Source organism: Equus caballus, chromosome 1 (genome assembly GCF_041296265.1).
Source record: "Equus caballus isolate H_3958 breed thoroughbred chromosome 1, TB-T2T, whole genome shotgun sequence".
Taxonomy (NCBI): Eukaryota; Metazoa; Chordata; class Mammalia; order Perissodactyla; family Equidae; genus Equus; species Equus caballus.
The window spans coordinates 177,242,109-177,256,438 of NC_091684.1; the positions used below are offsets into that span (position 1 = coordinate 177,242,109).

The 14,330-nt window shown below is 46.6% G+C and overlaps 1 protein-coding gene across 4 annotated transcripts in view; it reads right to left on the reverse strand.

The window, feature by feature from the left end:
* The window catches only part of STXBP6 (syntaxin binding protein 6), a 231,096-nt gene extending 219,988 nt beyond the window's left edge, over positions 1–11,108 (reverse strand). The window contains exons 1-2 of one of the 4 annotated variants that reach the window (XM_070273885.1): positions 10,353–10,624; positions 9,840–10,085 (exon numbers count right to left, since the gene is read on the reverse strand). The gene's annotated coding sequence lies outside the window, so the exon portion shown is untranslated. Of the gene's footprint in view, positions 1–9,839; positions 10,086–10,352 lie in introns of all 4 variants that reach the window. The other 3 variants (XM_070273873.1, XM_023623338.2, XM_070273896.1) reach the window with 3 other exon arrangements.
* Positions 11,109–14,330: the final 3,222 nt, after the last annotated feature.

A 14,330-nucleotide genomic window follows, 5' to 3' on the forward strand; every position in this document is an offset into this window, starting at 1 on the left:
AGGAGACTTAGGGAGATTTTGAGGAGCTCTGGGGGTTACTTTCAAGAGTTTTTGGGGCCAGTAGTGCAGGTTCTTTATGAAATTTCATTTCAGCTCAAACACGAGTTTATCATACTTTTCATTCTCACCGCTGGCTCTCTAGAGCTGCTTGTAATAAGCTTCCCATCATAAACAAAGCGCTTTTCAGCTCACACTGGGAAGTGACACACTCTTCATTCTGAAAGCATCAAATGTCCTTTACTCTCAGTTACACCCTCATTCTGTCTTAAGCTTCTCTTGGACTTCCTGCGACTTCCGGTTTCTTGGTGCATCTCTCTCCAGACGTCTTATGTCCCTTCTCGGGGTCCCAGGTTAGGAATGACACCTATTCAGGCAAGACAGTGCTTGGAAGTGCAGGCGTGGCCTCACACAGACTCAGGGCTCCTCCAGGGCCGGGGTTTAAGGACTAGCAGCCTCACATTCGAGGAAGCCTGTTAGAAATGCAGACTCTGAGGCCCCATCTCAGACCCAGTGATCAGAAGCTGTGCCTTACTTAGCAGGATGCTGAGGTGACTCACAGCTACATAAAGGTTTAGAGGCATGGACCTGGGGCACGTGGCCTGGCACCTGACAGACTTGGACACCCAGGCTGGAGGTCATGGCCTTGCCCGGGTACCGGAGTTCCTTCTCCACAGCCCTGTGTGAATCACCTCATCCCAAGCCTGCACCCACACCAATGAGCCATGGTGCTATGGCTGTTGGTCTATTTTCCAAACTCAGAGTCACATTTTTCTGGAACTTGGGAGTAAGCAGAAAGGCGGTAGAGGACAAAGGAGGTGGAAAGAAGGGAAAAGGGAAAGACGAGCCTGGTCTCATTTCTCTGCAACTTGCAGGAAACCCAGGGGAAAGAAAGAAGGATAATATCTGAGCACTCAAGTAGGGAAGAAAGGGGAGTCACTGAAGCTAAGCAGAGCCTGTTTTGGGGAGCAGGAACACTGAGACCAGAGCATCCGGGTTCCACTCCAGCTCTGGTACATGGTGGCTACATAGTGGTGGCGGGACCTTAGACAAGTCACTCAACCTTTCCCTGCCTCAGTTTTTTAAACTGTAAAATAGGGATGAGTAACAGTACCTACCTCCAAGAGTTGGTGTGAGGACGAAAGGAATCAGTTTTTATAAAGAGGGAAAACCGTGAGCTATGTTAGCACATAAAAATCTCTAGGGAAATGTGAAATAATAAAATAATATACAGACAGAAAAATTAATAGATTCGACAGTGGCGGGGAATCTCAGAGGCAAGCAGCTGCCCAGCTCAGCATATTTGTATGGCCTCTCTCCTATGCACCAGACATGCGAGGCCCCAGCACACAAAAGTAAAGATCCCCATGTGGAGGCGTTCAGTCTAGTAAGAGCAAGGGCTCTTGAGAGCCAGGGCTGTTCAGACACAGGACGTCTGAGTTCAGGATTCCCTGTTCCATTTTTAAAAACCGACGAGTAGATAGACCAGAGGCTGTATGGTTGGAAATATCAGAGAAGGATCTGATTAAAAAGTCTCACTTTTCAGTGGATGAAATTGGGAGAAATGTCCATTTTATAAGCCTTGAGCTGTCTGTATAAGTACCAAATTTCTACCTTTAAGGTGGCTGTTTTGTTTTTGTTTTTTTTTAACTATTGTTATAGTTGTATAAGGGTTTAATTTTACAAGGACTTACTTCAGGAACCCCCAGCTTTATATCCACCCAGCTCCTCCTCAGTGGCAGCAGAGCCTCCTTATTGCTACTTAATGATAGGGTAGATTAAGTTCTTCAAGAATAATATTAACTGCTCAACCACCAGATACTGCCGGCTTTCCCCTTGGACTGGGTGAGGCAACACATTCCAAGGGAGTCTAAAAACGAAGAACAGCTCGCAGATATGTAACCTCTCTGACCCAGCTTAGTTACCAGTGGTGGGTATGACAGGTGATGAGATGATAGCACACATACTCGCTTCAGAATCAGATCAGGCCCCCGTCCCAAGGACACCCCACCTCCACCTTCTGGAAGGACAGCGAGTACCAGGGAAGCCTGCTGAATTAGACTTCAACACAAATATCTTAGCTTTGATTATTCGATGCTGGTGCAGCATCTGTTTGAACGTTCAGCCCGGGCGTTGTAAGAAAGTGAACAATTTCGTTTTCTTCAAAGTCCTCAGGCATTAAAGACCCACACCTGCCAATCCACAAAACAGTCAAACAAGAAGGTGAAACAGGGCCTCACCCGCTGAAATTACCATCCTTAGGAAAGCGATGAAGTCTAGGCTGTGAAGACTGGAAACGAGCTTGATTTACTGCACTTGTGGTTTCGTTAAAAATCTTGAAAACTATGTCTGTCTTGTTTGCCAGAAGAAAGGGAAAAGGACTTGTCAACTTTATTGAAATGTAAACACAGTATCTAATTTCCTCCTGCTTCAAATGACGATAAAGGAGATAGAGAACAAAAGTTAAAAAGCTCCAACTCACCTTGTGGAACCTTGCGAGGACTAACGACCTAGGCCAGCACTGCAGAGTGACAGTGTCATCTTAGACCTCAGAATGCCCTCACAGGGGCCATTCGTTTAAGCCTCACACCAACCCCATGAGGCAGGCCAGCAGGAATTATTACTGGTCCCAAACAGCCACAGAGGAAACTGAGGCTCGGTGAGGGCAAGTGACACAGGCTCCAGATGGGACAATCACAGTCAGAGGCACGATTTAGTTCCCAGTTCTTCCTCTTCAGTAGCTCCCCATTAACCTAATTCAATTTACCCTTCCCAGAGCTAATACACTCACAGAAGGTAAACTACTGAAACACCCAGATTTTCTGAAGTCGACAATGAAGCAAACATTTTCGACCTCATCCTTGGAAACTTTCCCTCATGTGGCTAATGAAGCTCAAAGGTTTGCATTTCAGCTCCCTTTACTTCCTCTCGTCCTCATTAGAGATAAACATCAGCAAACGAGGGCGGAAGGCAGCTAGGCAAGGAGGGGCAGAGACCACTGCGCCAAGGCACTGTAGCACCAACTGAGCAGCTCAGCGATGACCTTCCGGTCAAAAAGAAACCAACTCCAAGAAGACAGATTAAAGACCCAACAGCCTGATTAAAAATGATCCAGACTCAGCAGAGATGAGCACAGTGACTTTACCAAAACTATGGGAATTTGAAACCCAATCAGCAAATTCACATTGCCATGAGGACTAGGATTCAGACCTCTTTCCCCTATGTGTCTCCATCCCAACCCCACCCACCCAAATCAAAAACCTCTTCGAAGCCTTTGGCTTTCTTCCACACATTTTTTCCTTAGTCCTAACCAGGGAACTCTTAGCCCTGGTGGGAAGCAGAAGGCAAATAATATTTAATATTCCAGACACATCAGGTTAGGCACTTTTCTGTGAGCTAGGTCTTACTTATGGATAAATCTGTGGCTCAGAGGCTAATTATCTTGCCCAAGTCCCTCCAGCAAATTAATGGTAAAGCCACATTTCACATTCAGTTCCATCCCACACCAAAGCCATCTTCACACCGCATCACCTTCTACTGAAAAAGCAATGCAGGGACCAGCAGCATCAACATCAATGCGAGGTAGTTATAACTGCAGAATCTCAGGCCCCAATCCAGGCCTACTGAACGTGAATCAGCGCTTTTCAAGATCCCAGGTGCTTCCTGTCCATGAGGGTCAGGAGCTTGTCTACGCCCTAATGCTAAAGAGAGTAGAAACAGTCTCTACGGAGGGGGACGACAGCCCCCCAGCTTAAGTGGTGTTAATCCTCATTGAGTATCATGACTCAAGCCCAAGTACATTGATGCTCTTGTAATGCCAAGTACCACATGAACTCTGTTTAATATAGTCAGAGATTTCTTTTTTAAAGGGTAGCCTTGACAGAGTTCCACATACAAATTAGAAGCTGACACAAAAACGTCTACCACAGTCAAATCTTCATGGAGAAGTAAACATAAGCTGCCCGGTCAGCACTGCCTGTTGCTCTCTGGTGAATCTCCACAAGGAAGCGTAAACATGGAATTCGTCTCCAGAGGGAAGTCCAGAAACATACTCCAGTCTGGACACCACAAGGCCTCTGCCATGAAAACTATCCCACTGACTCAGGAACAACTTGGAACAAAACCCTTTTAATTCACAGGAAGGACTTTGGGTGAAAGAGTAACAGGAAAATCCGAGAAGATCCAAAGACAAATAAGGAGAAAGGAATTATCTAGATATTTTTTCCCAACAGCCGGGAATATGGCCTAAAACTGACACCCTATTCCTGGATCTCTCTCACTACTTTTTTCTTATTACTTTCCTTTCACCCCAGCCATCATGGCCGCCTTGCTGTTTTCAATTGAGATATAATTCACACACCATAAAATTCATCCTTTAAAAGTGTAGAATTCAGTAGTAGTTAGTGTATTCACAAAGTTGTGCAACCATCACCACTATGTAATTCCAGAATATTTTCATCACCCCAAAAAGAAACCCCACATCTATCAACAGCCACTCTTTAATCCCCAGCCCCTGGCAACTACTAACGTACTTTCTGTCACTACAGATTTGCCTATTATGGACATTTCATAATGGAATCATACAGTATGTGGCTTTTTGTGTCTGCTTTGCTCATATAGCATTTTTCCAGGGTTCATCTGTATTGCAGCATGAATCAAACTTCATTCTTTTTTATGGCTGAATGGTATTTCATTGCATGGATATACCACATTTGTTTATCCATTCATCAGTGGTGGACACTTGAGCTGTTTCCACTTTTTGGCTATCACGGATAATGCTATAATGAAACTTTGTGTACAAGTATTTGCGTGAACACATTTTCTTTTCTCTTGGGTATGTACCTAGCAGTGGAATTGGTCATGAGGTTCCTTTACATTTAACATTTTGAGGAACTGCCTGTTTTCCTCAGTGGAAAAAAGTGGCTGCACTATTTTACATTCACGCCAGTGACATAACGTGCAAGGGTTCCGATTTCTCCACATCCTCACCAACACTTGTTATTTTATGTCTTTTTGATCACAGACATCCTGATGGGTGTGAAGTGCTATCTCTTTGTGGTTTTGATTTGTATCTCCCTAATGACTAGTGGTGTGGAGCATCTTTTCATCTGCTTATTGACTATTTGTACATCTTCTTTGAAAAAATGTCTATTTAAATCCTTGCCTATTTTTAAATTGAGTTATTTGTCTTTCTATTGAGTTGGGTAAGAGTTATTTCTTCTTGCTATTTTTTGAAACTTTAGTCAAGACCCCTCTTCCTAGAAAGCTCTTGCCCCAAATATCCAATATTCTTCAACTGGACTTACATTTTAACTAACCCCCTCTACCTGGACCACTATCCTCTAACAGCCTAGGAACACTCTGCCCTCTCCCTTCTGTCCCATGCATCCATCCTCGTTTTCAACCTCAGTGTTGTGCCTCACACCGTTTATGCACAACTAGCTCTCCTGTGGTCGCTAGAAGTCATCTGCTACTTCACTGAACTTGCAGAATCAAGAAAGAACGTAACAATTGGTTCTTTGACCACCGCCACAGGTTCCCTCAACCTCACTCTGTGCCAGGCACAGTGCTTCTCTTGCGTGCCCTGAACATTACATATGCAGGCACAGGCGCACGTCTTCACACTCCTGCTCCATTACACCACCAACCTAAAACACCCCTTCTCCTCTCTAAAAAAGTGCTGTCCATCATTTACAACATTTTCAGAGTCTTGTCCCCCATGGAGACTTTCTTAGCCACCACAGCTTAAAATGGCTTCTCTCCACTCTGAAACAAAAAACAGCATCTATAGAGTCCATTAATCAATTCACATCCACATTGAATGAATGCCCTCATATTTTAGGGATAGTCTAGATGAAACCACTCCACTCACACATGGTGTTAAACAACATATTAAAATTGATGGAATGTGCTAATTCAGCAATGAAGCACCAGAAGATACACACATAACCTCAAAAACCGTCTGTGTTCTGGGAAACATTTAAATGAATAAATATAACCAAGCTTTTTGTCGTTGATACTGTTAACTGTAGGACTTCTCAGAGGCTTTGATATGATGATGGACATGCTGAGAATCTCTAAGAGAGGAAAACCTAATAGGCAGTGCTTCCAAATTGATTTGCCCTTTCCAAGAGCATACCTGTTAACAGCCACCCCAATAGCATCCTTCCGACAGACTCTAGGAACAACTGAGCTAACTCAATTGCTGCTCAATTCTATCTGCTGGACAGCACTGAGTAGCAACCATATTTTCCACCGGTGGAAGAAACCAAATTAGCTTTGTTTTAGAATGTCATCAACTGGCAGTCACTCTATTAACATGCCAGGTTACAGAAAAAGAAAAAAGAAACCATACATTAAATGTGTTCATAATTTTTAAGACCCATCTCGATTTCTGAAATTGCAAAATGATGAAACATAAAAAAATAATGTATCTTAGAATTGAGCTAGCGCAGTACAACACGAGTTTTAGTTTAAAAGCACCCTCTAGGAAGGTTTAGGAGTAGGAGAACACTGTTCCAGGAACGGGCTGTGACTCTCTCTGACCCAGTAAGAGCAGCCCTGCCGACCAAAGAGAAATAAAGCATCATAAGGACAGTCTCACAATAGACTTCTTCAAGGGAGCAGAGCTATCAAGTGGTCACGTGCTGAGAAAGTGACCCATGGTGATAAAGAAAGAGGCTTTCCCCACGCTGGAAAAAATCCTAGCAGCGAAAAGCAGGGGTGACACCCAAAACATAAACATCAAGTTATGGGAAAGAATTTTAAAATAGAAACGTTCCCTACTCGTGTTAAGTGGGAGAAACCATTTAAATTAGCTAGTGAATCTTAAGAACAACGCTGAACGTTGTTTCTTCCCCGAGTGCTGATTACAGTCAGGAAGACAGGCAGCATCTTTGCGGGTCTATCTCCTAAAACTCTAAGAGTGCACTTGAGTTTTTGAATAGGTATCTGATTTACTGATAGCTTTCTCTAGTGCTAATCATTTTAAAACTAAAACAAAGCACAAATGGAAAGCCGAGATAAAGCATGATGGTCAGCTGGGATTCCATTTGGCACAGCAGCACAAGATCTAGCTGAAGTGCTGGCTTCCTCCTACACAGTTCACTGGGTGCTCTATAAACCTTATTCCTTCCTTAGGACGTCACCCCCCTGACTATCAAGGCAGGCTCCTGCAGCCCCTCTCATACAAAGCAGTTAAAATTCAAGGCCAAATCTAGGCCATCGTAAGCCATGGTGAGTTCTCAGCCCCAGACCGTAGCTTAGCGGACGAGGAGAACAGCTTAAGATTGGGCTGTGCCCAAATAGTGCTTGACTATAAGCTAAATTACACGGAGCAGCACTGACACCGCACAGCTGCCCCTGAACGTCAGCCTTGCTCCACCTCAGAGACTGTAAGAGAGTTTCAGCCACTGCCAACACCACCACCCTCCAGGAGGGGAAGGCCTTTGCCAGGTCTGACCACCATGGCACATCTGTCACAGAGTGCACTTCACCTGCCCCTGAGGCCTGGGTCAGCTGTTCATTCCGAGAAGACAGCACACTGCAAATTCTTGTAAAACTTGCACAAAAGTGATTCAACCTGTTTTCCAACTTTATGGTTCAAGCTGCCAGGATTTTATGCAACCTCCTTTCCACAACGTCTGAGAACCCTAAAGAAAGGAAACAGGGTAATTGTCCGATTTATCAATATCAATCTCCGTCTACCCAAGAGTGATCTAGAAATCAGAGGCCAAGTATTTTACGGCATGAAAAGAAAGGGGAATCCTATCTTTTTTGTGTGTAAAATTCATTCATTTGCAGAGCAATCAGAATTATTAAAACCGGGCAATGGTAACTGGCACAGGTATTGGAAATATAAAATGCTTTAGGCAAGTTCCTAAAATGCCCCAAGGAAACCCCGTCTCTCTATACGAAGTATTAAAATCAAAACAAACCTCACCTCTCTTACTTTCTTTTCCTCCATAAATCAATGATTCCATAGGCATGGTCCCTGAACTAGCAGCATTGGCATCATCAGGAACTAGTCCCAGATGCAAATTCTTGCCAACACCACTCCCCTCCCCATGCTCCCAGACTCAGAGAATCAGAGCCTCAGGCAGTGCAGCCCAGCTGCGTGTGGTTTAACAAGCCCTCCAGGTCACTCTGTGCTCTCGGGTTAGAGAACCACTGCCCCAAGATTAGGGAAGATGCCCCACCTGGGGTGGGGCTCAGGCGCCTGATTAAACCCTTATTAACTGACTGAGAGACAATCTCACCTCTTCTTGCCTGTGACCAGCATTAGCTCCCAATCCCAAAGACTGATTTCACCAATGAAGGGCTGAGTCCTTAGTTCAAGGTCACTGTTGGAGGCCAAGCCAGAGCTCCAGCCCAGGGTCTGCTGCCTCCTTCATCAGCCTCAGATGTCAAACTGGGGCCTTGTTGGCATGCCAATTCTGGAGCCCAGGAGTCTGAACACTGACAAGGACACCTCCCCCCCCACCCTGCCCCCCAATCTGCACCATGCTGCCTCCCTCAAATAAATTTGAGGACCGGAGCCTCAGCCCTTAAAATCAAGACAGATGGATTTAAGGGAAGAGAGAAAAATAAATAGCTGCTTTCAAACATCTGAGCAACTAAACCTCTTGGTGAGGAGTGGGTAGAGGGGAGAAGAGTTAGGTGTCTTGTTGTAATTAAACGAATTAGTTAATTCAAAAGAACTGAGTAAAGCCGACAGGCACTATGAGACGAACACTGCTTTAAATTTTTCTTAGCGCTTTTCATTTTTCACTCAAGTCTCACTATAACCCTGCAAGGGAGGGAAATAAGGCCACTATTATCCCCATTTGACGGAAGAGAAAGTGAAGTTCTGCATGGCGAACCATTTGGCAGCACAGTCATCAGCTGTAAAGCTAAACTTTGACCTCAGTTCCATCTGACTCTAGAACCTGTTTAGTCACACCACGTCATTTCCCACAGCTGGAAATCTGCCCCAAAGCAGATTCCCCCCAAGGAAAAAGCAAAGGGAAAAAAATGCAGAAGAAATGATGAGCCCTTAAAACATGACACTTGAGCCGTTTGTGGGTGCCCCTTTAAGAACTTAACACACAAACCCAACAGCCAAGGTGTTCAGCCAAAAAAGAAAAAAAGAGAGGCATATTTCTAGCCTGCATAATCATTTCTGGACCGATTCCCACTAGCAGCCTCGGAGGGAACAGCGGCTCACCGCCTGCCTGAAGCTCTCCCAACCCCCGGGGTTGACAGCGCAGCTCTGACTCGTGTGCAGGCAAAACCCCAAAACTCAAAACAAGAAGTGAAAAAAGTGGAGCCAGGAGAAACCCTCAGCATCCTCCACACCTCGCAATCTGCACAATGCCAGTTCTAGGGTCCTGGGGTCGCCTGGAAAGCGACCTTAGGAGACGGTGGGACAAGGGGGACATTCTTGTGGACCCACTGACCCTATTCCTTCCCACCCAGTCCCTAAGGAAAGGGGAGAAGGGTCCTTATGAAGTCCTGGAACCGAATCCCAAGGCAGATACAATCCAGGCAATGTCTCCTAAGGAACAGCATGTCATCCCAAACTCTCCCCCCGGCCCTTCCCTCCAGGTCCTGTCCTCTGCGAAGACGAACAGGGTGGGGTTGGTAGGGTGTGGTAAACCTCAGGCAAGGCTGGAGGAAATATCCGGCCATCCACCTACCCCAGACACGTTGCCCCGCCATGTGTGGGAGGCGCGATTCTGGCGCGCACCACAAGCGCTAACTCGGAACCCTGCGCCCTTGGCCACGTCTGAGGTTGGGGAGGGGGCATCGCCCAGGGATAAGCGCCCTGGAGGCAAGGAGCCATGCCCGCCTGGAGAGCCTACCTTAGTTTTGGCAGGAATGATTTTCCTAGAAGACGCCAGGGAAGCGAAGATCGGGGTGATTCGTGGATTTCAGCTGGGGGTGAAGGAGCTCAGCCCAGGGGCGCAGCGACCCACTCAGCTCCTCCACACTGGGGGACTGTGGGCAGCACCCTCAGGACCCATCCTACCGCGGAGACAGTGAGGAAAGAAGGGCTCCATCTTCAACTTTCTCGGACGAAACTGCTCCGCTCCGCAGCTTGCCCAACCCTGCCCACACACCGGGTCTCAGGTTGGGGGAGAACCAAGGACCCAAGCCGCTCTCGGCGCGTGCAAAGCAGCTGCGCCGGGGCGCGCAGCCCCCTCTCCCGCCACCCGCCAACTTGAAAGCATCTCCCTGGCCGGCGCCTGCCTACTCCTCCGGCTCCGCAGCGGGGTCCCTGCCCTGGCCGCCCCGATGGCCGCGGCTACTGCAGCCGCATCCCCCCTGGCCTGGCCTCTGCCTCGCCCGCCCGGATCCCCACGCCCTGGCCCTACCGTGCAGCCCGGCTCGTGCCACGGCAGTGTCAGTGCACTGCACGCGTCCCAGCCGGCGAGGCTCCTCCCCTGGGGCTGCCCCGCGCGGGGCTCCGGGTTCCGGACAAGGCTCGGCCGGCCCGGGCGCTGGCTCGCCGCCGCTCGCGGCTCCCGCGCTGGCTCCCGCTGCCGTGCGCGAAGAGGGAGGGGTGGGGGGGGAAACTCCCGGCAACTCCAACTCCGGGCGCCCGAGCTCCAGCTGCAGCCGCGCGCCCGCCGCCGCCGCCGAGTGCAAGCGCCTGCTAAGCAAACCTGCCCCCGCGGCCGCCTCTGAGCATGCCCAGTGCCGCCGTGGGCGAGCCCGAGCGCCCTGGCCCGGGGCAGAGTCGCGGCTGGGGGCCGGGGACCCGCCCCGGGCTCCGGAGCGCAGGGGGTGGGGTGGAGAGGAGGCTCAGCGCCGGAGAGGGCAAAGGGCCGGGGGGAAGCAGTGCGCGGCGGGCAGTGAAAGTTTCACGGGTCGTGGGAAGTTTGTGGGCTAGAAAGGTGAGCTGCTTCCCTGAGCCTCTGCAAGACCGTGTTCGAAAGGACAACGAGGAAACCTTTATTCTGCAGGAGAGAACTCAGCAGATGGGTTTCATCTACTGAATTCGTCCCTTTATGCCTAGAGTCACAAACTCAAAGAGCTAACGGGGCCTGGCTGGCGACGTAAATGAGCGAAACGGGTAGGAGGTGGCGAACTGGAGAGAGCTCCGGAGGCAGAGCGGCGCTGCTCTAAATGCCCATCGCTGACAAGGAAGAGTCTGGGCCTCCTTTGGCTAGAGTTTCTGATTTTTTTCAAGCCATGACAGACATTTCTATTTTTTTTTCATGTAAAATATCCTGATTTTTCAAGCTTGATAACAAACTCAGTTTTTTTAAAACACCCTGGACCAAACAAAACACAACTGGGTTCCTTCTCTGCTCTACCCCACAGAAGCCACTTTGAGGACCGTCATCTCTGCATTCTTTTAGCAAAGAGGCGCTGAGTACCCACAGTGGTTTGGGAGGGCGCTGGAAGGGAGCCAAGGTGATTCAGATTGCCGTCAAAGTACAACCAGTCACTAGGGGAAATAGGTTCTCCAGAAGAGAGCTACAAGTAAATGCTGGGACATTCGAGAAGAGAAGTTACTGGTGTGCAAAGAGTTGTGAGAACTAACTTTTGGGAAACATTGTTAATAAAAGTACCCGAGTGGGAAGTCACTGCAGGATCAGTAACAGTGCCCTGCGGAGGCATTTTGGAGTCTCAAAATAAAGGAAAAACCAGTAATACTGACCCTGTCTTTGCTTTAAGTTGTGATATTTTTTCATCATTTTTTGCGTTCGTTACTTAAAATATTGCATTAAAACAGTTATCTTGATTTTGGAGTTCTTTGATGTCCTCTTAAACTTTCTGGCCCACCTCACCCTCTCCCAGGCCCTGCTGGGGTGTTAACTGGTGGTAGGCTGGTCTGCTGGGTTGGAGAAGGAAATAGCATGCTGAAATAAGAAAGAGCATGGGAATAGTGGATGGGGGCGGAGGCTGAGGACTGGATTGCCAGTTTGTGGAGCCTGAACTTCAGTTCAGTTGCTAGGCTGAGGAGCTAGCAGAGATACTGGGGAAGACAGCGACACAATCCGAGCTAAACTTTAGGAAGATGGGCGGGGCTGTGGACCCAGGAAAGTGGTTTGGAGGGAAGAACAGAAGACATGGGGATACCCAGTACATATTCGCTGTTTTGGTTTTATAAAAATTAGAGGAATTTCCCTAATAAATTCAGGTGTCTCTGCTTATTTCTGAAGAGGCTCATGGTGGGGCTAGCTCGGTGCCAACAGGTGGAGCTCCCAGTCCTAGTCTAAACCCCAGCCATTGCCTCCAGTTTTCCATAGGCATGTGGCTCCACTTTCCTCATCTGTGAAATGGAAGACAATGCTCACAGCGTTTTTGAGAGCATTCAGAGCAATAATGTATGTCAAAGGGCTTTGAAAACTCAGAGTTTAAGCAAGTATAAGGCATGGGTCTTGTCTACACATCATCTCTGTGAAATCTGAATTTAAACAAGGAAGTTCTGTGGCTTTACAAAAATTGCCTTAAGTAGCAAGCTTCTTTTATTTAGCAAGCTCTTTTAGTGTGTTCAGGATTCTGTTGACAAATCTTTGGAATCAGCTTTTGGGTAATTCAACAATTTTCTGAGTTAAAATGTTCCTGTAGTAGGTTCCATGGCTGGCCACCGTCCCTTCCACCACCTTCCTTGCCTCAACCAGACACCTGGGACTTACCTTAGTCCTGCAGGTGAGCTCACTGGTTGTGGCATTCAAGGAGAACAGGCCACTACTTATCTCTGGGAAGCATTTTAAGCATGCAGAACTCTCATAGAAAGAAAAAAGCTTGAGTGTTCACGCAAGAAGCTGCCCAGAGGTTATGGAAAGGAAAAAGTACTTAGTCCTGGACCTGTCACATAACAGGTAGTTACAAGTATTTGCAGAATAAACAGCAATTTCCATCATCAAAATCTTCTGTACCTCTGTTCCATCTCCCACAGTTCCTATGAATTCTCATTATAAAAAATCACAATAATGATAAGGTTGTAAAGAAGAGCAAGAATAGCATGTAAACATTTATAAAGGGAGGGGTTCTGTGCTTTTATAAGTAAAATGCTTTGTCTACTTAAATTTTAAATTGTATTTGCTTTTTTAAATTATTTGGTTAGTAGTAAATAATACATGATGTTAAAAATAAGCTCAGTGCAAAAAAAGCCTAGTAAAGAGAACAAGTAAATTTCCTTCCCCAAGAACTACTATGGTTGCCAGTTTCTTGCATATAGTTACAGAAATACCCTATGCACACGGGAGCAAGCATAGTTGAGTTTTTTCCTTAAAGTCCAATCATGAAACTATATAACTGAAAAACACCTTAGAGTTCATCTAGATACCAGATTACAGACTTTTAAACTACTGTTATGTTTTGGAATCAAAAGGAAAACATGAAAGCCGTTCACTCTTGTGAAACGTGTTTAATGTTTGCGGTTTATCACAGGACCAGATTGATATCTGGTCCTAGGAGTTGGGCCCATTTTGTACCTGGGGTCTACAGGATAAGTCTAAAGCAGTTGGGTAGGCAAAAAAGAATCAAAGAAAGAGAATTTCAGGCAGAGAGAACAGCATGTGCAAGAGCACTGCAGTAGGAGGATGTGTGAAAGGTTGGGAGGCATCTTAAAGGTCTTTATGGTTAACCAGTTGCTAACTCCGTAGACATCTTATAAGAACAGCTGCTGTCAAAAAGCAAACTGCCCCCAGCCAGAAACGTAAAACAATCTGGCATTAGGAAGCAGCCTACCACAGTAGAAAGGGCATGGATTTTATTTTAGACAGATTCGGGTGTGTACTTCTGTTTCAGCTTCCTCTTGCTATATAACCTTGCACAAAGGCTACACCTTCTCTCAATGCCAGATTTCTTGCTCCTAAAAAAGGCATATTTCTATCTACTTGTGGTTCTCATTGCAGGATTAAAAGGGAACACATGTGTAACATACTTAGCATGGTACCTGGCCCACAGCAAGTGCTGAATAAACGTTGCTACTTTCATTCCATGACCGCCCATCTTGGTAATTTCAAGAAAAATGGGAGAGGGAAAACCAAGAGTGTGTTTTGAATTTCTAATCCGAGCTACTTCTTAGAACCACTGCCTCTGCTACCAGCAATCATATTTTATCTCCACAGATGCAATATAGCATTCCAGTTTTCACAAAAGCAATTTTACATACATAGAAAGTGCTTTTTCAAAAATGTCCACCTTCTCCTGTCCAGAAGTCCTAATATTTCCACCTATTGCTATATTTCCAAAGAAAAGGCCTAAGGGCGTAGACTAATAGTGTAAAGATTTCAGCATTGGTGTTTATTGTTAGGCCTCAATTGAGATCTAGTAAGACATTATACTGATACATAAGTTTAAACAGTGACTGGTTCTGAATTTTGATCACAAAT